This window comes from Schistocerca piceifrons, chromosome 2, assembly GCF_021461385.2.
Source record: "Schistocerca piceifrons isolate TAMUIC-IGC-003096 chromosome 2, iqSchPice1.1, whole genome shotgun sequence".
NCBI classification, from domain to species: Eukaryota; Metazoa; Arthropoda; class Insecta; order Orthoptera; family Acrididae; genus Schistocerca; species Schistocerca piceifrons.
Genome location: NC_060139.1, coordinates 46870968 through 46897487, shown reverse-complemented (window position 1 = coordinate 46897487; position 26520 = coordinate 46870968). Strand labels below are relative to the sequence as shown.

At 43.3% G+C, this 26520-nt stretch overlaps 1 protein-coding gene across 1 annotated transcript in view; it reads left to right on the top strand.

The window, feature by feature from the left end:
- Positions 1-26520, top strand: part of LOC124775138 (reversion-inducing cysteine-rich protein with Kazal motifs) — a 371470-nt gene that overhangs the window by 19219 nt on the left and 325731 nt on the right. The window lies entirely within an intron of this gene.

The following is a 26520-nucleotide window of genomic DNA, read 5'->3' as shown; positions in this document are numbered from 1 at the left end:
TGCACGTACGGTTCACGTCCACGCTGTCGCGGCATGCTACCAGTGTTAAAGACTGCGATGGAGCTCCGTATGCCACGGCAAACTGGCTGACACTGACGGCGGCGGTGCACAAATGCTGCGCGGCTAGCGCCATTCGACGGCCAACACCGCGGTTCCTGGTGTGTCCGCTGTGCCGTGCGTGTGATCATTGCTTGTACAGCCCTCTCGCAGTGTCCGGAGCAAGTATGGTGGGTCTGACACACCGGTGTCAATGTGTTCTTTTTTCCATTTCCAGGAGTGTATTACGGAGGTACTGAGTCTAGAGACCAAGGCGTGAGTACACTAAGCAGGTGAATGGATGTGAGTAGCGATAGCTATTCGGAAGTAAAGAGGTTTGCACGGTATGGATGTTAAAAGCAGCATCAAAGCAGTATTCGGACTGAAAGCCACAACAACAACAACAATTTCAGAAATTTTTAGATGACTGTCGGGGAGTACAATACGATGAGAACTAAGTGTCTTGGAAAAGGTAAGAAATTAAAAAAAAGTTAAAAGGATACTTTTCAGTCGTGTCCCTCAGCACTAGTCCAAGCTTCCTGGTTGCACAAAACGTTCCAGGCAGGAGAAGACGCCCATTGACAGGATGAAATAACTGCCACCAACAACAAATCCAGGTCCACTAAAAAAGAAAATCAGGAAGATACACACTTCCCTATTTATACTCTCGCACAGCCGTAATTTGTAGACCTATCATCGCAGTCTTAAAGCTAAGTCAAATACTAACAATAGTGATGCACACTTCTATTTTATACCAGATAAATTATGGAGTCGCAAAATTTATGGAGGTTTGTCACTGTTATAGGTCTTAAATCAATTGCGTGACACGTGTACCTCTCAAATTTTTGGAAGAATATCTTTCAAATGTTATAGCTTTGTGAACTGCGATTTCTTGGACATTGCGGTAAGGCGTTGTACTGAACACCGATGTAAACAAATTATTATTTTTTATGAAACATTTAATACATTGCACTTTGTTTTTATTAAAATCGTCGGCATCTGTTGTATGGAAAGCTATATTTTTGTGTGTGTTTGGTGTGCGGGAAAAGGGGAGAGGATGAGCCTGTAACGAACGGTGAACCACTGACCCGCGCTTGCCTCAGAGTAGACTTACACACAACGCACTCAACTGTTTCCTTACAGGTTTTGATCTCTTCGGCTCCTCATAGTAACATGGAAGTTGTTCTTTGATATCTTAGTATTTCCTACAATTTTGCCTCTTCTACGATTAGTGTTCTCCACGTATATCTTGCGCAAAATCTCCTCATTTATTATCTGACCCAGTTTGTTTGATTCTTCATCCTTCTTCTGTAACATTACAACTCAAACGCTTCGCTTTTGTAGTTTTTCGGTTTTCCTGCAGTCCATGATAAATTTCCATAAAATGTGGTGTCCAGACGTAAATTCTCAGAAGTTTACTCCTCACATTAAGGCCTATGTTTCATAGCAATATATCATTGTCTGTGTAAATCTGCTTCTTTTGTCCTAGACGCAAAGCATTATTATGATGCTTCAGTTATTCGGATGATGGCTTTTGGTAATCGATAGCGATAAACAGTATAACATCTTTATTTGATTGCATCAAAGAAAATATTAAGTGTACGAAAGAAAGTTAATCACTGTCTGCCCATAAAATATCAATTTTCCACAATTTCATTTCAAACTTCAGTTTTCTTCTATCAACACGAGTTGGCTTTTGTTAATCATCTTCCTAACTTAAGTCTGAAAGCCGCAGTAAAACCTTTCCAAACTGCAATACGTGTATCTCTCTGTACACAGCCAATTTATTGCACGGTGTGTTTTAAGAATATTTGTTGCTGGTTTCAGACAGTCAGGGAAATCTTGCTGGCTTGTCAAATTTAGCAGTGCAACACTCAGTGCGTTTGGTGTCCTCAACACATCTCGGAACTTTTGATTAGGCTCAGGGAGAAGGCCTTTGTGTAGCTACAGCACATTTAATTTCTGCGATTGTCTAGAACGTGTTAACAATGTATGCATCAAATAAACATTTAACTAAGACCACATAGTACCAACCTATAACAGATTCCGTTATGTTGTTAATAGACGTTACATCCATAATAAGAGATTCCGTTCTCATTATCGGCTGGAATTATTTTGTACTTTTAAGAAATTTTAGATACTGTTTTTTTATACTAAAGCTACTACAGATAACACACGGTCGTCGTTCACTGAAATGTAGTGTGTGCTTTACGGCGTCTACTTCCTAGTTCCTCTAGCACGTGGACGATGACAACATACAGAGAAAATAGGGAGTCAACTATGAACTCACAACTGTCAACAGTAAACTGTAAAATGTCAGAACAGAAACAGGGCGATGGTATTCGTAGCGTCAGCTCTCAGCTGTTATGACGTGGGACACCTACTTATCTGAGAGCACAGGTCACTGTATGTGTTGACAGCCATTGCTATCTAGCGATGGTTTTTGAGTTAACTGGACCCCTTATCACATACGCAAACGTACTATCAAAGTCCATGCTTTATTCTTCCACTTGGAACCCATACACGAGGTCACTGTCCTCAGCGGAGGTAGTGGCGGATGTGTCCCCATAAAATGGCGTAGGTCACTGTAATACATCCGTGTTCCTTGTTCAGCATCTGGACCCAAATGTTTGTTTTTTCCTCATGTGTTGCGCTGTACGCGGCGTTCTCATAACAGACCTCTTTAAATTCAGCTACGTGGATATCACTGCTGAAACTCCTATCTTGTACAGTATGTTGCTTGTTTCGCAACGGTACATGGCTACTATTCATGTAGCCTTGGTTTGGTCATTAATATTCAGTGTTAACTGAATATTAATTTGTAGGAGTGAGACGATAAAACCCTTAAAACGAATGCGCTTCTATTCTCTATCACGGATACTAACGATGGTTATATGTTACATATTGTTCTCAGTTTATTATTCGAAATGTAGTGAAATGTTCAACTTCAGTAACATTACCCGATTTTTTGAAAAGTAAAAAGTCACATGCCATTAAAATGGACGTTACTGTGTAGAAAGTTTCGCTGTAGGTAAATGCCAGTCTTAAAGCTACTTACCTATATCGCATCTTTCATATTGATGAGTATGTCATTCAAATCAGTGAATTTTATCAAATTAACGAAGACTAAAGATTCTCTATCTGCTGTCTAGGAACAGCACGAACACAGCAGAAATAAGTACAATTGGGTGTAACTGTTAGTCAATATAACTAGGTAGTTCAGTACCGTGACAGGCGACGTCAATAAGGACAGTACAAACAGTTGTTGTCTCCTGGGGAAAGACGTCGAAAGCCCTAATTTCCTTGAAGAGAGTATTTTTAACTGGCTTTTTAGAAAACATTGGCACGTGCATGCAATGGAGGTACGAGAAATTAAAACTATAAAATTTTTCAGTGATAACATGACTACACTGATTTTCCATAAAGTTGCCAATTTTCTACTTTGAAAGAGCTGTATATACACTGCCTGACAAAAAAAGAAACCCGAAAGGGGAGGAGGAAACGAGATAAAAGTTAACAGCTTGAGAGCGTATGTGATATTATTTCAGTGATTAGAAAATCGAGGCAAATTTACAAAGAAGTTGAGCCCAATTATTAGATGACGTTGCACCCGCCTGGTCTACTGATTTGGTTGTATCCATTCCTGAGGCAAGCTGGGTCACAACTGTTGTAACTCTGTTGGTCCATCATGGACAGGGGATATCGGGTGGTAAAGTAATTGTCAATGTCAGTGAAATTCAAATAACTTGAAATGTTATTTTATTTTATTTTGAAGACTACCAGTTTCAGCATTTCTCTATGCCATTTTCAGGCCCCATATGCGTCTCTCCAAATAAACGAAAATGTCATATAGAGCTATAAATCTCTGGACGTCGTGAATTCGAACGGTACACCAGTGCTTTTATTCGAAGAAAATTCTTGGACTGCACGTGTGCTCAGTTGCTATCAAGTCTTCCGATAAAGGACTAGTGTAACGATCGAATTCACGACATCCACAGATTTATGGCACTATGTGACATTTTCGTTTATTTGAGGAGGTGCTTAGTGAAATGCTAAAACTGGTAACCTTCAAAATAAAATAAAATACCGTCTTAAGTTACACAGCTGTTGCTGAATTCCATTACTGCTATAACTGGTCCTTGGTATCTTGGATACTGCCACTGGGACGAAGCTGGTACCACACATGTTCTGTCAGGGACAAAGCTGGGGTACTGTTGCCCACGGGTGTATCTCAATATCAAGCAGACACGTCATAGAGACTCGTGCCATGCGTGGACGAGCATTGTCATGTTGAAAGATGGCACCATGGTACAGTCCCGTGAGAGGTGAGTCATAAGAATTCTGGATGTGCGTGACGTACCGTTGTACTGTCAGAGTTCCCTCGATCAGCACCAGCCGCGATCTCAAGTCATACACGACGTTTCTCCACACCATAAACGCCGGGAGTGTCTCGCACCTCGTTAAAACATTGGAAAAATGGGACTTCTCTCCAAGTCGCCGCCATACTCGCTAACGGTGGTTATCCGTGGTAGTGGTCATCGCTGGACACACTGCGAGGCAATGAATCAGTCCTGTGACTACCGCGAGCGAAACGCTGCTGTTTAATGGCAGCCTTAGCACGGGACGGCGACTCCCTAGTGTGGATGCTGATCAATTTTGCCGGATAACACACAGTGGCACAGGCAGTCCATTACTTGTTCTGGGATGGCAGCCGCTGATGCGAACGGGTTACGATGTGCTGGTTGCATAATATGTCGTGGTCGACAGAGACCTTGGCGACAAGTATGCCTGTCGTCACGTTGCTATGCGGTCCAAACATCGGGACACTGTCACATCCGAATGTCTCGCGGACCTGGATGCTGCACGACTCGACAAGCCGACTAAACTGAGACCCTCGACGAGATACCTTCCAAAGACTGTAAAGTGTTGTTAAAGCTGTCTCGTACGAGTGCGCTGCATCTCCGTGTACTTCACACTGAATACTCAGCATCTGACACTATTACGCCCCTTATACGAATACAGACATATTACTAGAACTGATAACAATACTAAACACGAATTAAGCTAATTCACTCTAATGATCGTTTTCCTGTCATATAGCATTGAAACTGTAATCATTTACAAACCCACCGATGTCGTGTACTTAAGATATGAAATTACACTGACGTCCGACAATCTCCTCTGGATGCGTCACTCGTTTATCAGACCGCGCAGTTTGGATAAAAATGGAAGACAAGCACGCAAAAAAGTTTTGTAACCGAACAAAATTCCTGAGTTTTAATTTGATATAACGGTAACGGCAGTTGCTCATCCCCATCAGAATTCGTTCTACTGTGAGTTTCATGACAAGTGTCCAATGTGACTTCCTGCCTTTCGCACAACTTCTACTGTTAATTACGTTGTTGAAATTTTATCCCAGTAGCCCATAGAGTCTGTTAACATGTTCGCCTCATGTATCTACTTGTGCTTTGTCAGATTACACCAGAGATTTATTTGTAGTTTATTTTCGGCAACACGGTATTTCGTGCATTGAAATAAAAACCGTCAGACACATTTCGTATAAAGCTTCTCTGCCTAATATTACTCACGTATACTGCTATCCATTTCGTTTCGCCTTGTTCTACATCCAGCAACGACTATGACACTTATCAGACCGCACGAACGACTGACCTAGTTAGTTTTTAATCGGTCTCTCTAGTCTCACCCAGAACATGTTTTGTATGCACTGATATGGCTCTCTCGTTACATGATTCACACCAAGAATCATCTTGGCTACATCACGTTCTCTCTCTCTCTCTCATTCGTCCATCTTTCTCTGTTGGGTCTCATCTTGATCGTAATAGCTGTTTAATAATATAGTTACTTGCCGCCCCCCCCCCCCCCCAGTACTTACATATCTGAACAATAATAATGAATCTAGGTGATTGCTCACGATGACCAGTCTCCATTACACGACTTCCCTAAAAACTACAAAACGACTTAAATACTGAAGAAAAGTTTATGATTACAGTCGTTTTTAAGAACAGCCGAGGACTTTGATCGCTATACCTTTCAACCCAAAATTTCTAACCCTCATATTTCGTCTTATAATGATTTTTCACTGAGTGTATCATATTTTACCTCCACTAGCGGCTGGCACTATTAATTCGTTAATTGAAGACTTGAAATCTGTAAAAGAGTCCCCGATCATTTTTCGTACTTTGTGAATTCCCGTCTTGATCACATACGTTATACAAGCCACATCGGTTTGAGCTTACTGCCGGATGACTGATGATTCTCAGTTTTATTGTTCTTATACCGACTGCCAAGAAATAGTTTTTTTTACTGCTGACTAGAGTAATTTTCGTGATTGACACCATGCAACCTACACCTCTGAACGTAAAGGTATTCCGTGAGAAAACAGTTGATGACTGTGAAATCCATTTTTCTGAAGCATCTTTCTTTTTTCCGTATCGGTAGTATTGAGACGTGTTTAAAGCAGGTGGAGAAAATATTGAAATATGGTGGTTCTCTTCAGTCCGGAACCGCGCGACTGCTACGGTCGCAGGTTCGAATCCTGCCTCGGGCATGGATGTGTGTGGTGTCCTTAGCTTAGTTAGGTTTAAGTAGTTCTAAGTTCTAGGGGACTGATGACCTCAGAAGTTAAGTCCCATAGTGCTCAGAGCCATTTGAACCATTTTTTTTATGGTGGTTCTGAACAAGGAATGGATACGTATTTTAATTTATTTAACCATTATTATAATATCCAGTGGTGAAGTCTTATTACGGAGAAAAGAACTGCGATTAAAAGATCATTACTTGACGACGATTGCAGGTGATCACAAGAAGTTTTGGTGGTACAGCATAAAAGCTGTCCATAGGCCAGCTCTATCCTGAAAATGTACGTCTATGCTTTAAAAAAAAAGGAAATATACTACGAGCACCTAGGGAACTTCCCAGCAACCCTCTAATATAGTGTTCTTCGGACGTGAAAACCATCATCCCGAATTTAACTTCCCTCTTTGCACGCTGTAATTACCGAATAAAACACTGCAGCCATCATCAGACCTCATCCAGATAGAAAATTAGAAAAAAACAGTATTATGACAATAGGGGTAAACACACATAAAACCTAGGACTACATTTAGAGACAACGTGGTTAGCAGCTATATATACCAGCCGTACGAACCATTAAGAGTTTCAGATACAAATATCATCGTGAAATAACCTGTACAGATGGGCACACAAAATGTGGTGGCAATGGCCTGGGGGCATCCTATATTAATGCAAACCTACCTAAGTCCATAGAGGGCATTAGTGCGGCGATACATCAGTAACGAGTATCATAAATTTAATAGCTTAAAATAAAATATACGTGGTAATTAATTAAAATTATTTCATTTGGCAAACTGTGTGTCTAACAATGAAATATAACATATAGAAATTAAATACACACTTAAAATATGAATGCAACATGTAAAAGGCAAATGACTATTAATAGAAACCTACTGGCATGACAATGCAAATAACACAACATTGTGTGAAAGTTAGAAGGTAACGTACAGTAGAACCTACTAACAAAAAAACCTTTCAGGATGAAAAGAAGAATAAAACCAACCTGATGCAAAGATAAAATGCAACATTAAAAATACCTTGAGTCGTCTATATTTTGAATGTAGTTTATTTACGCGACCATTTTCGGCGTTTTACTATGCCACCTTCAGTGCCCCTAACCAACGTATAGGAGGAATCCAATCTCAGGTGCAGTCGAAATAGAGGCCAGTATTAAGTAATTGGTGTCTGTAGACTTCTAGTTTCAACAAAGCGATCCCTTGGTTCATCAGCTGAAGACTGCTAGATAAACGTGTTTCACTGTCGTCAACTGATGAACCAAGGGATCGTGTTGTTGAAACTAGAAGTCTACGGATACCGGTTGCATAATGCTGGCTCCTATTTCGACAGCATATGAGGATGGATTACCCCTACACGGAAGTCAGGAGGGATGAAGACTGCGTAGTGAAACGCCGAAACTGGTTGCATAAATAAATTACAGTGAAAATAAAGAGGGATGAATGTGTTTTTAATTTTACATTTTGTACTGAACACCCGACGTCGGTCAACCATCTTGCACAAAGCTGGACTTACAGGGACGTTTGTGAAGATGACCATTGCAACAAAAATAATTTTATAAAAGACGCGATTGCGTGTTCAGAGTACAGTCCAGTGATCGCCGCCCGCGGCCTCAGTGTAAGGTGTTTCGCTCTTTTTGTGAAGCCACTTGCGGAAGGAAGCCACAGTCTTCGTATTTGAGTGCGTTATCTCTTTCTAGAAAGAATCTTTAATAGTAGGTGTTGTGACTTGGCAAGGCAGCCAAGCCAGTAGGAGGTGAAGCCGAAAGGCACGCGTTTAAGCTCACGCAGTCTGGCGTGAGGTCTGGAACAGTTAAAGGATTTGAGTCTAGCAAATAAAGTACGTAGCTGTTGGAATACTTAAGTTTAATCCATAATTGGTGAATATCGGTCTGACGGTACATGCATCACAAGATAAATAGCAATTGATAATGGCGCCTTGCTAGGTCGTAGCAAATGACGTAGCTGAAGGCTGTGCTAACTATCGTCTCGGCAAATGAGAGCGTAATTTGTCAGTGAACCATCGCTAGCAAAGTCAGCTGTACAACTGGGGCGAGTGCTAAGAAGTCTCTCTAGACCTGTCGTGTGGCGGCGCTCGGTCTGCAATCACTGATAGTGGCGACACGCTGGTCCGACGTATACTAACGGACCGCGGCCGATATAAATGCTACCACCTAGCAAGTGTGGTGTCTAGCGGTGACACCACAGTAGGTACAGTTTTTACTTATCACCTGACTGATTCTTTACGTAGTTTAAAAATGGTTCAAATGGCTCTAAGCACTAAGGGAGCTAACATCTGAGGCCATCAGTCCCCTAGACTTAGAACTACTTAAACCTAAATAACCTAAGGACATCACACGCATCCATGCCCGAGACAGGATTCGAACCTACGACCGTAGCAGCAGCGCGGTTCCGGACTGAAGCGCCTTGAACAGCTCGGCCACAGTGGCCTGCTATGTAGTTTAGTGTACAATAAATTGGAATGTGACACTGTTCAGTGTACTTATACTCATTATAAAGTTTACGGATAAAAATTTGGAAATTGTCAGTATCGTCATGTGTTGCACATAATCATCTGTGGTGTTGCAGTTATAAACAACACACAGTACATCATGTCGCTCATGCATATCTCAACTGTGAACTATGAACAAGTGATGTATAATATTTTACAACAATTATTCATTCACAATTGTAAATATTGTGTACTAAAAGTTTCGCTAAATGTTAATGTGTAACAACAGTTTTACAGTACGAAAATAAAAAATAACCGACTGAAGATTGCACAAAAAGTGCTGAAACATGTCTGGGTAAAACAAAACTAAAAAAATGTCTTGCATTAAGCGGAATTCAAATGGTTCAAATGGCTCTGAGCACTATGGGACTTAACTGCTGAGGTCATCAGTCCCCTAGAACATAGAAATACTTAAAACTAACTAAGCTAAGGACATCACACACATCCATGCCCGAGGGAGGATTCGAACCTGCGACCGTAGCGGTCGCGTGGTTCCAGACTGAAGCGCCTAGAACCGCTCGGGTACAAGCGGAATTGCTCGTCCTAGTTTCACATAAAGTATTTCAGCACTTGATTCTCTGGGTCTTCCCGAAGCCATAAAATAAATTAAATGAAATCTGGGAGTCGTTCTGCGTCCAGTTCACACCGTGAGCGGTGCTGCGTGTTCTCAGTGCTTGTCACGCTTCTACCAGGCGGGCAGTAGAATGTTTATATGGTCGTTTTCAGATTTTGCCACTAGCGGTATAGAAGGCAAGTCTATATATATCCAGATCCCGCTCCAGCCACTGCCGGGTCTGGGTGCTGACGAGTCCTCTCCATTTGGCTCGGTCCTCCTACCACTTTTCTTCCTCCACTTGCTGCCAGGTCACACTTCTCCTTTCCACAGATATTCTTTTTATCAGAAGTTAAGTTCCTTAGGACCAAATTGATGAGAAAATCTCCAATGTCATGGAACGTGTCAGTGCATGAAATTACAACATAAAAGTAATAACAGATAAAAATAAATGTTTATGAACCCGAAAAAAGTCAGTCAATAAGATTAAGTAAACGCAGTCAACAATAAAATAAGAATCAGCTTAATTTTTCAAGAAACGTCTCGGCAAAATAGAAGAAGTGACCCATGAGGAAACTCTTCAGCTCCGATTTCAAAGCACGTGGATTACTGCTAAGATTTTTGAATTCGAGTGGTAGCTTATTGAAAATGGATGCAGTAGTATACTGCACACCTTTCTGCACAAGAGTTAAGGAAGTCCGATCCAAATACAGGTTTGATTTCTGCCGAGTATTAACAGAGTAAAAGCTACTTATCCTTGGGAATAAGCTAATATTGTTAACGAGAAATGAAAGTAAGGAATATACATATTGAGAGGCCAATGTCAAACTACCCAAACTAGTGAACGGGGGTCGACAAGAGGTTCGCGAACTTGCACCCCCCGTTTCTGAGCCAAAAATGTCCTTTTAGAATGGGAAGAGTTACCCCAAAATATAATACCATATGACATAAGCGAATGAAAAGAAGAAAAGTAGACTAATTTTCGAGTCAGACGATCACTCACTTTTGATACCGTTCGAATAGTAAAAATGGCAGTATTAAGTCTTTGAACAAGATCCTGAACGTGGGCTTTGCACGACAGCTTACTATCTATTTGAACATCTAGAAATTTGTAATTTTCAGTTTCACTAATCATATGCTCGATCTGTGAAATTAAAGCGTCAGGTTTTGTTGAACTGTGTGTTAGAAACTGTAAAAACTGAGTCTTACTGTAATTTAGCGTTAATTTATTTTCTACAAGCGATGAACTTTGGTCATGTTCTGCACTATTTGAAACCGAGCCAATATTGCACACAACATTCTTTACTACCAAGCTAGTGTCATCAGCAAACAGAAATATTTTACGGTTACCCATAATACTAGAGGGCATATCATTTATATAAATAAGAAACAGGAGTGGCCCCAACACTGATCCCTGGGGCTCCCCCCACTTGACAGTACCCGACTCAGAGCCCACGTCACAGCCGTTATCAGCATTGTGAATAATGACCTTTTGCTGCCTGTTGCTAAAGTAAGAGGTGAACCAATTGTGAGCTACTCCCCCTATTCCGTAATGGTCCAACTTCTGGAGCAATATTTTGTGATCAACACAATCAAATACCTTAGTTAAAAAATATACCAAGCGTTCGAAACTTTTTGTTTAACCCACTCCCGTTTTCCACTGTGTTCTTGGGCGCCCTCTAGGTGTTTTTCCGTCCATCTTTAGTTCGTCCATAATTTTGGGGAGTCCCTGCCCACGCATCCTCTTAACACCCCCGCGACGTGGACGCGCCAGACAGGAATTACCCCAGTGAAGGAGTAGGGAAGGGGACCCTACCTCCCTGGAGCCGGGTTAATGATTGTGTATGGGGCCACAGTGAAAGACACAGAAGACAAGCAGAGCTCTTAAATCATGCTAATGGCGACACTCGGCAACCTGATGGTGATCTAAGGAACGAAATCGGTCGTAATACGCTGAATGTGTGTCACTACAGCTATGGTAGTTCTGATTAGTCATTAATAATTAGTGTCAATCAGATGTGCTCAAAATGATCAAGAGTATCTGATGTAATTCAGTTATTAATACTTGACTTCGCCTCTGCTTTGGGTGGAATCGCAATGAATAATACGTCTCCAGCTCTTCACTGACCACGGTGTACTGTTGATTCCAGGGACAGCTGCCGGTAGACTGGCACATTTGACATAAAATCGTGTGCGGTTGCCTCTGTGGGGTAACTGGTACCCGTCACTGACGTCAGACGTCGTCTTTGCGATGTCCTTTATGCCCTCCTTCCGACGGCGTCTTCCCACTACTTTTGTTTAATCCTCATCGGTGCTTATTCGATTATTGATTTACAATGAAATAAAAAGAACTAATTTAAAGATTAATTTTTTGTATTATAATACATACAAAAATTCATAACGTCCAAATAGAAAAACAGCAACAATAACAAGTCTCTTCATCACTTTTTGACTGGTGTTCACTGCAAAGTCTTAACAAACTAAACAACAAAAATAAAATAAGTACACTCATTTTAGGTCTTTCCGTGTTAAGCCTTCTGCATTTACAGAGTATATATCCCATCAGCCCAGTTTCACTCTCATTTGTAAAGTATTTTCTGTTGTTGTTGTTGTTGTGGTCTTCAGTCCTGAGACCGGTCTGATGCAGCTCTCCATGCCACTCTATCCTGTGCAAGCTTCTTCATCTCCCAGTACCTACTGCAACCTACATCCTTCTGAATCAGCTTAGTGTATTCACCTCTTGGTCTCCCTCTACGATTTTTACCCTCCACGCTGCCCTCCAATGCTAAATTTGTGATCCCTCGATGCCTCAAAACATGTCCTACCAACCGATCCCTTCTTCTAGTCAAGTTGTGCCACAAACTCCTCTTCTCCCCAATCCTACTCAATACCTCCTCATTAGTTACGTGATCTACCCAAGTATCTTCAGCATTCTTCTGTAGCACCACATTTCGAAAGCTTCTATTCTCTTCTTGTCCAAACTAGTTATCGTCCATGTTTCACTTCCATACATGGCTACACTCCATACAAATACTTTCAGAAACGACTTCCTGACACTTAAATCTATAATCGATGTTAACAAGTTTCTCTTCTTCAGAAACGCTTTCCTTGCCATTGCCAGTCTACATTTTATATCCTCTCTGCTTCGACCATCATCGGTTATTTTACTCCCTAAATAGCAAAACTCCTTTACTACTTTAAGTGTCTCATTTCCTAATCTAATTCCCTCAGCATCACCCCACTTAATTTGACTACATTCCATTATCCTCGTTTTGCTTTTGTTGATGTTCATCTCATATCCTCCTTTCAAGACACTGTCCATTCCGTTCAACTGCTCTTCCAAGTCCTTTGCTGTCTCTGACAGAATTACAATGTCATCGGCGAACCTCAAAGTTTTTACTTCTTCTCCATGAATTTTAATACCTACTCCGAATTTTTCTTTTGTTTCCTTTACTGCTTGCTCAATATACAGATTGAATAACATCGGGGAAAGGCTACAACCCTGTCTCACTCCTTTTCCAACCACTGCTTCCCTTTCATGCCCCTCGACTCTTATAACTGCCATCTGGTTTCTGTACAAATTGTAAATAGCCTTTCGCTCCCTGTATTTTACCCCTGCCACCTTCAGAATTTTAAAGAGTGTATTCCAGTTAACATTGTCAAAAGCTTTCTCTAAGTCTACAAATGCTGGAACGTAGGTTTGCCTTTTCTTAATCTTTCTTCTAAGATAAGTCGTAAGGTCAGTATTGCCTCACGTGTTCCAACATTTCTACGGAATCCAAACTGATCTTCCCCGAGGTCGGCTTCTACCAGTTTTTCCATTCGTCTGTAAAGAATTCGCGTTAGTATTTTGCAGCTGTGACTTATTAAACTGATAGTTCGGTAAGTTCCACATCTGTCAACACCTGCTTTCTTTGGGATTGGAATTATTATATTCTTCTTGAAGTCTGAGGGTATTTCGCCTGTCTCATACATCGTGCGCACCAGATGGTAGAGTTTTGTCATGACTGGCTCTCCCGAGGCCATCAGTAGTTCTAATGGAATGTTGTCTACTCCCGGGGCCTTGTTTCGACTCAGGTCTTTCAGTGCTCTGTCAAACTCTTCACGCAGTATCTTATCTCCCATTTCGTCTTCATCTACATCCTCTTCCATTTCCATAATATTGTCCTCAAGTACATCACCCTTGTATAAATCCTCTATATACTCCTTCCACCTTTCTGCCTTCCCTTCTTTGCTTAGAACTGGGTTTCCATCTGAGCTCTTGATATTCATACAAGTGGTTCTCTTCTCTCCAAAGGTCTCTTTAATTTTCCTGTAGGCAGTATCTATCTTACCCCTAGTGAGATAAGCCTCTACATCCTTACATTTGTCCTCTAGCCATCCCTGCTTAGCCATTTTGCACTTCCTGTCGATCTCATTTTTGAGACGTTTGTATTCCTTTTTGCCTGCTTCATTTACTGCATTTTTATATTTTCTCCTTTCATCAATTAAATTCAATATTTCTTCTGTTACCCAAGGATTTCTATTAGCCCTCGTCTTTTTTCCTACTTGATCCTCTGCTGCCTTCACTACTTCATCCCTCAGAGCTACCCATTCTTCTTCTACTGTATTTCTTTCTCCCATTCCTGTCAATTGTTCCCTTATGCTCTCCCTGAAACTCTCTACAACCTCTGGTTCTTTCAGTTTATCCAGGTCCCATCTCCTTAAATTCCCACCTTTTTGCAGTTTCTTCAGTTTCAATCTGCAGTTCATAACCATTAGATTGTGGTCAGAATCCACATCTGCCCCTGGAAATGTCTTACAATTTAAAACCTGGTTCCTAAATCTCTGTCTTACCATTATATAATCTATCTGATATCTTTTAGTATCTCCAGGATTCTTCCAGGTATACAACCTTCTTTTATGATTCTTGAACCAAGTGTTAGCTATGATTAAGTTATGCTCTGTGCAAAATTCTACAAGGCGGCTTCCTCTCTCATTCCTTCCCCCCAATCCATATTCACCTACTATGTTTCCTTCTCTCCCTTTTACTCCCTTTTCTCTCCCTTTTCTGTTGTCATTCAGGAAATATGGTTAACATGGTATTTACAGATCAAAAACAGTGTTTCCTTATAAACCTGGTACACAAGTTACGTACATTATTTCCACCTCAATTTTACTTATTCCGTAAATCGATTTTTTTTCCTTCTTTGTTAGCAGAGGTTAAGATCGAAATAAACTCGATTGTACATTTACATTCGGCACTTTATTCTGTTTTTGTGAACCAACTGTTTCCTATGCTGCATTGGTGTCTACCCACTTCGCACACACACACACACACACACACACACACAGAAAAAAGCAAAACATTCGGAGGTAGGTAACACTCACGAACTAAACAAAAAACAAATGAATAAACATAAACACCGTGCAGAAAGCGTAACACGTAAAATTACGGTACTGTTTCTCTTGCGAAATTTTACAAAGGTGAACTAAGCTCAGCGTAAGAAAAAATGAGCTCAACAAAAAGGGCAAATTGCCGAAAGCAAATGTGCGACCACTTTTGTTTCGGCGCCGACCTCCGTCAACAACGAAGCTCCGCTAACAACGGAGGGAAAAACACTGGCTTGCAGAGTATGTAAACGAGAGGCATAAACAACGTAAATAAACAGTTGTACACTAATGTTTAAAAAACAGTGATTTTAATCTGTAAATATCGAAATCTAGAGACATGCTGTCTATCCACATGACCACAGAAGATGCCTTCTAAATTAAAGCGAAGCACATCTGCTGAAAACTACTCTTTAACTGCGGTAAGCTTAGGGCTAAACCCCTACAATAATTGATTGTAACAGTCGCTGCGGGAGATCCCCATGCAAACAAGCAAATGCAGTATTTACACTGAGGTGATACAAGTCATAGGATACCTCCTAATGTCGTGTCGGACCGCCTTTTGCCCGGCATAGTTGCTGCAACTAGACGTGGCACTGACTCAGCAAGTCGTTTGAAGCCCCCTGCAGAAATAATGAACCGTGCTGCCTCCATAGCCGTCCATAATAGCTAAAGTTCTGCCGGAGCAGGATTTTGTGCATCAACTCATCTGCCGATTACGTCCCGTGGGATTAATGTCTGGCGATTTGGGCGGCCAAACCATACGCTGGAATTGTCCAGAATCTTTTCCAAACCAATTGCGAACAACTGTGTCCAGGTGACACGGCGCACTACCATTCATAAAAAATCCATATCTACCTGGGAACGTTAAGTCCATGAATGGCTGCAAATGAAGCAGCTGAACATAACCATATGCATTCGATGATCGGTTTTATGGGAGAGGACCCAGTCCATTCCATATAAACACAGCCCACACCATTATGGAGCCACCACCAGCATGCACAGTGACCTGTTGACAACATGGGGGTCTGCGCCACACTCGAACCCTTCCATCAGCTCTAACCAACCGAGGTCGGGACTCGTCCGATAAGGCCACAGTCCAATCGATATGGTCGCGAACCAAAAAGAGGTGCCACAAGCGATGTCGTGCTGTTAGCAAAGGCACTCGAGTCGGTCGTCTGCCGCCATAGCCAGTTAACGCCACGTTTCACAGCACTGTCCTAACTGATACGTCCTTCGACCGTCCCACATTGATTTCTTCGGTTATTTGCTTGTCTGTTATCACTGGCAAATCTACGCAAACGCCACTGCTCACAGTTGTTAATTGACGGCCGTCGGCCACTGTGTTGTGTGTAGTGGGGGGTAATGCCTGAACTTTGGTATTCTTGTCACACTATTGATGCTCTGGATCTCACAATATTGAATTCCATAACGATTTCCGAAATGGAATGCCCCATGCTTCTAGCTCCAACCACCATTCCGCGTTCAACGTGTGTTATTTTCGTCGCGCGGCCATAATCATGTGGGAAACCTCTTCACATGAATCACCTGAAAGCAAATGACAGCCCCGCCAATGCACTGCCCTTTTATACGTTGTGAACGCGATACTACGCCATGTATATGCGAAATGAAAGCAGCTGTCAGAAGTACAATGAGAGACTCTTTTAACGAATTTGAAAGCAATATTTTATCTGCAGATTCTAAACATAACCCCAAAAAATTTTGGTCGTACGTAAAATCTAGGAACGCTACAAATAATTCAATACCTTCTCTTGCTGACAGTACGGGTAATGTAACTGATGATGATAAACAGGAGGCCGAAATTCTAAACCTAGCTTTCAAAAACTGGTTTACGATAGAGGACTGCAGCACCATTCCCCCTTTCAATTATCGAACAAACGAAAGGATGTCTGACATAGTGTTTAGTGTATCTGGGATTGTAAAACAGTTAAGATCCTTAGACGGGAAAAGGCATCTGGCCCAGACGGTAACCCCGTAAGATTTTATGTTGACTATGCTACAAATATAGCACCATCATCTATCAGAGATCATTGGAACGGCGGAAAGTTCCACGGGACTCGAAGAAGGCCCAGGTCTTAGCAACCTATAAAAAGGGTAGAGAATCGGATGCACATAATTACCGATCAATTTCACTGACATCGATTTGTTGTAGACTCATGGTACATATTTCGTGTTCAGACATAATGACCTTTCTAGACTCTGAGAAGCTCATCTGCAGAAACCAGCACGGTTTTAGGAAACAGCGGCCATGCGAGACACAGCTGGCCCTCTTTGTGCATGATGTACAACAGGCTCTAGATACCGGCTCCCAGGTTGATGCCATATTTCTCGACTTTCGAAAAGTGTTCGACACAGTTACGCACTGTCGCTTGCTGCAAAGAGTGCGCACTTACTGTCTATCGACGACATATGCGGTTGGATACAAAGTTTTCTAACAGACAGGGAGCAGTATGTCGTCGTGAACGGGGTAACCTCAACAGAAACAAAAGTAACTTCAGGTGTGTCCCAGGGCAGCGTAATAGGTTCTCTGCTTTTTACGATTTACATAAACGATCTGGTTGATGGTATTGACAGTGGCCTTAAGACTGTTTGCCGATGAAGCTGTAATCTACAGGAAAGTAGTATCACACGAAAGTTGTGAACAAGTCAATGAGGATTTGCAGAAAATAAATGCGTGGTGTAATGACTGGCAGTTATCTCTCAATATTAGTAAGTGTAACCTACTGCGTATAAAAAGGCGAAAATCCCCATTAATGTATGAGTACAAAATAAATGATCAGTCTTTGGAAGCGGTAACATCCGTCAAGTATCTGGGTATGACTATTCGAAATGATCTCAAATGGGATGATAATATTACACAAGTAACGGGTCAGGCGAACTCTAGATTGCGGTTTATTGTTACAATCCTGAAGAAATGCAGTCCTTCAACAAAGGCAATAGCTTACAATACGTCAGTTCGTCCAGTCTGTATGGGACCCTTACCAGTTGGGTGTGATTCAAGAGATTGAGAAGTTCCAAAGAGGAGCGGCAAGATTCGTGACTGGTACATTTAGCCATCGCGAGAGCATTACAAATCTCACAGAAAGATTGAAGTGGTACACACTTGCAAATAGACGACGCGCTAAACAGAAGGGGCTGCTCTCTAAATTCCGAAATCCAATCTTCACCGAGGATGTAGAGCATATATTATTGCCACCAACTTTCAAATGGCGTAATGATCATCATTCAAAGATAAGTAAAAAAAGAGCTCGTTCAGAAATGGTTCAAATGGCTCTGAGCACTAAGGGACTGAATGTCTGAGGTCATCACTCCCCTAGAACTTAGAACTACTTAAACTTAACTAACCTAAGGACATCACACACATCCATGCCCGAGGAATAAGAGCCCGTACTGAGTCGTTCAGACAGTCGCTTTTCCCTCGCGAGATCCGCGAGTGAAACAGAGAGGGGGGGGGGGGGGAAATATGGCTTTGGCGCGAATTGTGCCCTCCGCCACACACCGCTTGGTGGCTAGCGGAGAATATATGTAGCTGTAGATATAGACATATGTACATATCACTCTCCCACGATTTTTGTCACCTCATTGTAGACTTCTGCTTCTTTGGTTAGCTTTCCATTATGAGACTAGCAGTATCTAGTATCCAAAAGCAAGACGCAAGCATCAATGTGATTGGTAGAAATAGGTCGAACTGAACTGTTACTCAGTACAGTGCAATCCGAAAGTCATCATGACTTCTTTTCATGCATCAGTGCCTTCTTCCCAATTTTGTGCTCTCTATTGCTTTCCCCCATCCGCTGTCTCCTCTTCGTCCTCCTCCTCCTCCTCCTCCTACAGCTACATCTACATCTACATCCATACTCCGCAAGCCACCTGGCGGTGTGTGGCGGAGGGTACCTTGAGTACCTCTATCGGTTCTCCCTTCTATTCCAGTCTCGTATTGTTCGTGGAAAGAAGGTTTGTCGGTATGCTTCTGTGTGGGCTCTAATCTCTCTGATTTTATCCTCATGGTTTCTTCGCGAGATATACGTAGGAGGAAGCAACATACTGCTTGACTCCTCGGTGAAGGTATGTTCTCTAAACTTCAACAAGAGCCCGTACCGAGCTACTGAGCGTCTCTCTTGCAGAGTCTTCCACTGCATTTTATCTATCATCTCCGTAATGCTTTCGCAATTACTAAATTATCCTGTAACGAAGCACGCTGCTCTCCGGTGGATCTTCTCTATCTCTTCTTTCAAACCAATCTGGTACGGATCCCACACCGGTGAGCAGTATTCAAGCAGTGGGCGAACGAAGGAAGTAGGTTACAGTACGCTTGTTCGCCCACTGCTTGAATACTGCTCAGCAGTGTGGGATCCGTACCAGATAGGGTTGATTGAAGAGATAGAGAAGATCCAACGGAGAGCAGCGCGCTTCGTTACAGGATCATTTAGTAAAGCGGCTCGGAGATGATAAACTCCAGCGGAAGACTCTGCAGGAGAGACGCTCAGTAGCTCGGTACGGGCTTTTGTTGAAGTTTCGCGAACATAGCTTCACCCAGGAGTCAAGCAGCATATTGCTCCCTCCTACGTATATCTCGCGAAGAGACCATGAGGATAAAATCAGAGAGATTAGAGTCCACACAGAGGCATACCGACAATCTTTCTTTCCACGAACAATACGAGACAGGAATAGAAGGGAGAACCGATAGAGGTACTCAGGTTACCCTCCGCCACACACCGTCAGGTGGCTTGCGGAGTATGGATGTAGATGTAGGAGGAGGAGGAGGAGGAGGAGGAGGAGGAGGAGGAGGAGACAGCAGAGGGGGGAAAGCAATAGAGAGCACAAAATTGGGAAGAAGGCACTGATGCATGAAAAGAAGTCATGATGACTTTCGGATGGCACTGTACTGAGTAACAGTACAGTTCGACCTATTTCTACCAATCACAGTGATGCTTGTGTCTTGCTTTTGGATACTAGATACTGCGAGTCGCATGATGGGATGCTAACGAAAGAAGCAAAAGTATACAATGAGGTGGCAGAAGTCCTTCTACTACCACTTGTACATCTCCCCGTACCCACTTTGAGCTGCCTACTCCCCTTTCTTCAGTCCTTCCCAAGTGTCTTCCCCACGTAAATGGAACCAAAGGCACGTGGTTCGCCTGAAATCCCGTAGTTAGCCCAGTACGCATGTGCCGGTGGACTGCCGCGGCTGCGGCAAAGTGCGGAGCCATCTAGGGAAGCGTCGCGGGCGTCGCGGAGTGTCCTCGCCGAGTGTCGCTGCGCGTGGCGCCTTGCCAGGGCCGGGCCGCTCCACTCTGCTCCGGTTTATTTACTGCCTCGCGGGGGCAGCGCCAGCTCCGCCGCCGCAGCCGCCAGCGTGGACCGAGTGCGCCGTGTTTTTTGTGCTCGCGGCGAGTGCGTGCGAATGTCTCGCGCCGGCTCTGCGCCGCGCTGCTCCTAGCTCCGCCGCTGCGTTCTCTGCAGCCTAATGAATTACCGTAACCCACACGACAAGTAAAGGGGGGAATTAACAGTGTTAGGACTGCACTTTGCCCCCAAGTCCCTAGCGACTACGGGGACATTAAAGAAGAAGATACACTACTCGCCATTGAAAATGCTACACCACGAAGATGACGTGCTACAGACGCGAAATTTAACCGACAGGAAGAAGATGCTGTGATATGCAAATGATTAGCTTTTCAGAGCATTCACACAAGGTTGGCGCCGGTGGCGACACCTACAACGTCCTGACATGAGCAAAGTTTCCAACCGATTTCCCATACACAAACAGCAGTTGGCCGGCGTTGCCTGGTGAAACGTTGTTTTGATGCCTCGTGTAAGGAGGAGAAATACGTACCATCACGTTTACGACTTTGATAAAGGTCGGATTGTAGCCTGTCGCGATTGCGGTTTATCGTATCGCGACATTGCTGCTCGCGTTGGTCCAGATCCAATGACTGTTAGCAGAATATGGAATCGGTTGGCAGTCGAGATGGCAGGCATCTTACCCGCATGGCTGTAACGGATCTTGCCGCTACATCTCCATCCCTGAGTCAACAGATGGGGACTTTTGCAAGACAACAACCATCTGCACGAACAGTTCGACGACGTTTGCAGCAGCATGGGCTATCAGTTCAGACACCGTGGCTGCGATTACCCTTGACGCTGCATCACAGACAGGAGCGCCTACGATGGTGTACTCAACGACGAACTTGGGTGCAAAACGTCATTTTTTGGGATGAATCCAGGTTCTGTTTACAGCATGACGATGGTCGCATCCGTGTTTGGCGACATCGTGGTGAACGCACATTGGTAATGTGTATTCGTCATCGCCATACTGGCGTATCACCTGGCGTGATGGTATGGGGTGCCATTGGTTACACGTCTCGGTCACCTCTTGTTCGCATTGACGGCACTTATAACAGTTGACGTTACATTCAGATGTGTCACGACCCGTGGCTCTACCCTTCATTCGATCCCTGCGAAACCCTACATTTCAGCAGGATAATGCACGACCGCATGTTGCAGGTCCTGTACGGGCCTTTCTGGATACAGAAAGTGTTCCGCTGCTGCCCTGGCCAGCACATTCTCCAGATCTCTCACCAATTGAAAAGGTCTGGTCAATGGTGGCCGAGCAACTGGCTCGTCACAATACGCCAGTCACTACTCTTGATGAACTGTGGTATCGTGTTGAAGCTGCACGGCCAGCTGTACCTGTACACGCCATCCGAGCTCTGACTCTGTGCCGAGGCGTATCAAGGCCGTTATTACGGCCAGAGGTGGTTGTTCTGGATACTGATTTCTCACGATCTACGCACCCAAACTGCGTGAAAATGTAGTCACATGTCAGTTATAGTATAACGTATTTGTCCAGTGAATACCCGTTAATCATCTACATTTCTTGTTGGTGTAGCAATTTTAATGACAGTAGTGTATTTAGGTACATCTGATTATTACAACAATTACTCTGTAGTTAACGCTCTCTTGCGACGACGAACTCGAAGGTTCAGCTTCTTCTACGTGTGCTCAGCGACCAGGACTCGTTCTTTACTGTTTATTTGTGTGATTTTAAAGGTGTGAAGTAATTAACTATCCCGTCGTGTGTGGTGTTCATACTGTAACAGGGATTCTGAATGCAGAAATGATCCTACCCATTGAAACTTAAGCACAGTTAACGGAAGGTTATTGGCAAAGTGGTGAACGAAACTTCAGTTTGCATCATGTTTAATGGCGGACGAATGAGTTCTTTCACCAACAGTGTGTAAGTTCGTTTAGGTTTCCCAACAGTTTCAGTTGCCTTTCCTCTGTTGAGCGATTTTGGTTCATCTGGTGTCCCAGGGTCATTTATTTCGGAACACATTGTATGGTAGTGAAACATGGACTGGGGAAACCAAAACAGAAGAAAATCGATGCTTTTGAGATGCGCTGCTACAGACGAGAATAGGCCGACTGATAAGGAATGAGGAGGTTCTGCACAGAATCGGAGAGAAAAGGAGTATGTGGAAAACACTTGTAGGACATCTGTCAAGACATCAAGAGATGGCTTCCATAGCGCTAGAGGGAGTTGTAGAGGGCAAAAACCGAAGAGGAAGACAGGGATTGGAATACATCCAGCATATAACTGAGGACGTCGGTTGCAACTGCTGCTATGAGATGAAGAGGTTGGCACAGGAGGAACTAAAAAAAAAGAAGTCATTTTAGCGTTCCTGCGACGACTGAAAAGAGGAACCGAAGTACGAGCTCTCTCTGTGACATAATTTTGAAGAAAGGAATTAAGTATTTTGTCCTATCCGTTTCGATCCCATTCTGCTCACTGACTGTTTGGAAATATGGCTTTTATCTGTTTGCTGATTAAACTCCCAGATGAACAGAGTGTATCGTCTCTCATCATCAAAGTCTTGTGGGACTGGAAAATAGGATTTAGGATCCTGCCCTGATGCTTCAAAGTCCAAAGTTATTCTTGGCAGCTATGAGAAACGTCCGACATCCATAGATGATTACTGTCCCAAAACACGGCTGATCCACTTCCCACCTGAACCAGTGGGACTGCATGCTCGAGGCATGGACTGGTACCAGACCGACTCTACACTCTTGAACGACAATAGGTTATCACAAATATCCTGCCCTCGTCGATGTGATTTTCTGCCAGACTAAACAGTCTGTAAGTCCTGTGAATAGTGCAAATCGGTTGTTGAGCGATTTCAACTACGTCTACCTGTATGTTCGTAAGAAAGACTACAGCCTGCATTCCAACGCGCAGCGCTTTATGCACTAACTTCATTTCCTATCCTTTGTATGTTATTCCTGGGGGGTTGACTTGCTTCCGCGGGCGATATTTCCGTAGAACTAATAGTGAATACTTAGATTTACGTGTCAGGAAGCCGTTTCTGAAGTATTTGTATGGAGTGTAGCCATGTATGGAAGTGAAACATGGACGATAAGTAGTTTAGACAAGAAGGGAATAGAAGCTTTCGAAATGTGGTGCTACAGAAGAATGCTGAAGATTAGATGGGTAGATCACATAACTAATGAGGAGGTGTTGCAGAGGATTGGGGAGAAGAGACGTTTGTGGCACAACTTGACTAGAAGAAGGGATCGGTTGGTAGGACATGTTCTGAGGCATCAGGGGATCACCAATTTAGTATTGGAGGGCAGCGTGGAGGGTAAAAATCGTAGAGGGAGACCAAGAGATGAATACACTAAGCAGATTCAGAAGGATGTAGGTTGCAGTAGGTACTGGGAGATGAAGAGGCTTGCACAGGACAGAGTAGCATGGAGAGCTGCATCAAACCAGCCTCAGGACTGAAGACCACAACAACAACAACAACAACAACAACAACAACACTAAGATAATGGAACATTTACAAGTATCTACAAGACCATGAAAGGGAGGAAATTACGATTTTTCGGAGTCAGCCCAACCAAACTTAAGAACGAGATGAATAATGTACCATTCCATATTAACTATTTGGTGGAAAGAAAGTACCGGACCATATTGCCAGAGGTCTCTCAGCCGTCCACAGGAAGCTGGATTTCACATGGCATGACGTCAACACGAAGCAGTTGAAGGAAAGAGACAGTGACTGTCAAATGGCGAGCATTTATGCCGCACTGCGGTGGTGTTCTTCACTACAAAATGACCCAGAAGCAACATCTGGATCACGCAGGTAAGAATCATGGAGAAACTGGAAGAAGGGCGAAGTATGACGAGTATAGGCCGCTAGTTTGATACTGCACACAGTATTGTTTCACGTGTATGGGGAGCGTCCGGAACGACCGGCATTGCTACCTGACCGAGCGAGGTGGCGCAGTGGTTAGCACACTGGACTCGCATTCGGAAGGACGACGGTTCAATCCCGCGTCCGGCCATCCTGATTTAGGTTTTCCGTGATTTCCCTAAATCGCTCCAGGCAAATGCCGGGATGGTTCCTTTGAAAGGGCACGGCCGACTTCCTTCCCCATCCTTCCCAAATCCTATGAGACCGATAACCTCGCTGTTTGGTCTCTTCCCCCAAACAACCAACCAACCAACCAGCCAACCATTGCTCCCTGAAGAAGAGGTGGTGGATCAGTGTCAACTGCAGCAGCAGATGACCACTACATTGTGCAGTAGGCAAGAAGGGACCCATGTTACCCAACGTATGCAACTGCAGTCACATTTAACAGACTGCAAGGCGTGCAACGACGTGCTCCACACCGGGACGGCACCTGCATGACCAACAACCAGCACGTTGTGATCCGTTGACAGGAGCACATCGGCGGGAAAGTTTGCGATGGTGTTAAAGAGGAGGGACTGAACCAATGAGGCATCGCGTCGTGTCCTCTTCTCGTATCGGACCAGGCTCAATCTGGGTAGTGATTGTGGACGCACCCTCATATAGCGAGAGGTATGAGTACGTAATGGACACAGAAACATTTCTAACACGATCGTGTTCGCTGGCCAGGCATAATATTGCATGGGCGTACTGACCTCCAAATATTTGAACACGGTAAGCTCACCGTTCAACTTTACTGGAGCAAAGCATTCCATTCCAATCTGAGATTTTTCAACCGTGCATTTTACCCTGACTTCACTTTTATCGATGACAGTGAGGGACTGCATCGAACCGCAGAACTGGAGGAACTTCTGGAACAGAGAATATTCGACGAATGGAGTGTCCTGCCCGTTGCCCCGACGTGTGGACTGCGTTGCGGAAACGTTTTGCAGCGCATCCATACGCACAAACGACCATCCAGCAGCATCCGTACGCACAAACGACCACCCAGCAGCATCCGTACGCACAAACAACCATCCAGCAGTTGTCAACCAATATGGTGGACGAATGTATCACCCTACAATAATAACGACTCACCAAGCTGGTGTTCAGCATAGGATCACGGTACAGACCATGTGCTGCAGCCGGTAGTGATCGTAGTTAAGAACCACATATCGCCTTTCTTAAATAGAAATTACTTCGGTGGAGTTATTTTCTTTGAATAAAAGTGTCTTTTACTTTCTTCTGACTCCCTATTTCTTTCATTTAGCTTCTGTACTATACTGTAGCAGTTCTTTGTATATCTGTTCCAAGTTTCATAGAGCTATGTCACTTGGCAATGATACATCATGCGAACGTAACTTTTATCCTTATGTTTGGTAGATCTCTGAACATAGTAAACTCGACACTGCAAAATGAACAGCACGTCCACTTCCACTTGACTCTACACTGTGGAGCACAATTCTACATCTACATACACTTGGATACTCTGCAAATCACATTTAAGTGCCTGTGCAGAGGGTTCATCGAACCACCTTCACAATTCTCCAATTATTCCAATCTCGTATAGCGCGCGGAAAGAATGAACACCTATATCTTTCCCTACGAGCTCTGATTTCCCTTATTTTATCGTGGTGATCGTTCTGCCCTATGTAGGTCCGTGTCAACAAAATATTTTCGCATTCGGAGGAAAAAGTTGGTGATTGGAATTTCGTGAGAAGATTCCGTCGCAACGAAACACGCCTTTCTTGTAATAATGTCCAGCCCAAATCCTGTATCATTTCTGTGACACACTCTTCCATATTTCGCGATAATACAAAACGTGCTGACTTTCTTTGAACTTTTTCGATGTACTCCGTCAGTACTATCTGGTAAGGCTCCCACACCGCGCAGCAGTATTCTAAAAGAGGACGGACAAGCGTAGTGTAGGCACTCTCCTTAGTAGGTCGGTGTCCTGTCAATAAAACGCAGTCTTTGGTTAGCCTTCACCACAACATTTTCTATGTGTTCCTTCCAATTTAATTTGTTCGTAATTGTAATACCTAGATATTTAGTTGAATTTACGGATTTTAGATTAGACTGATTTATCAGAAAAATTGGTCAAATGGCTCTGAGCACTATGGGACTTAACATCTGAGGACATCAGTCCCATAGAACATAGAACTACTTAAACCTAACTAACCTAAG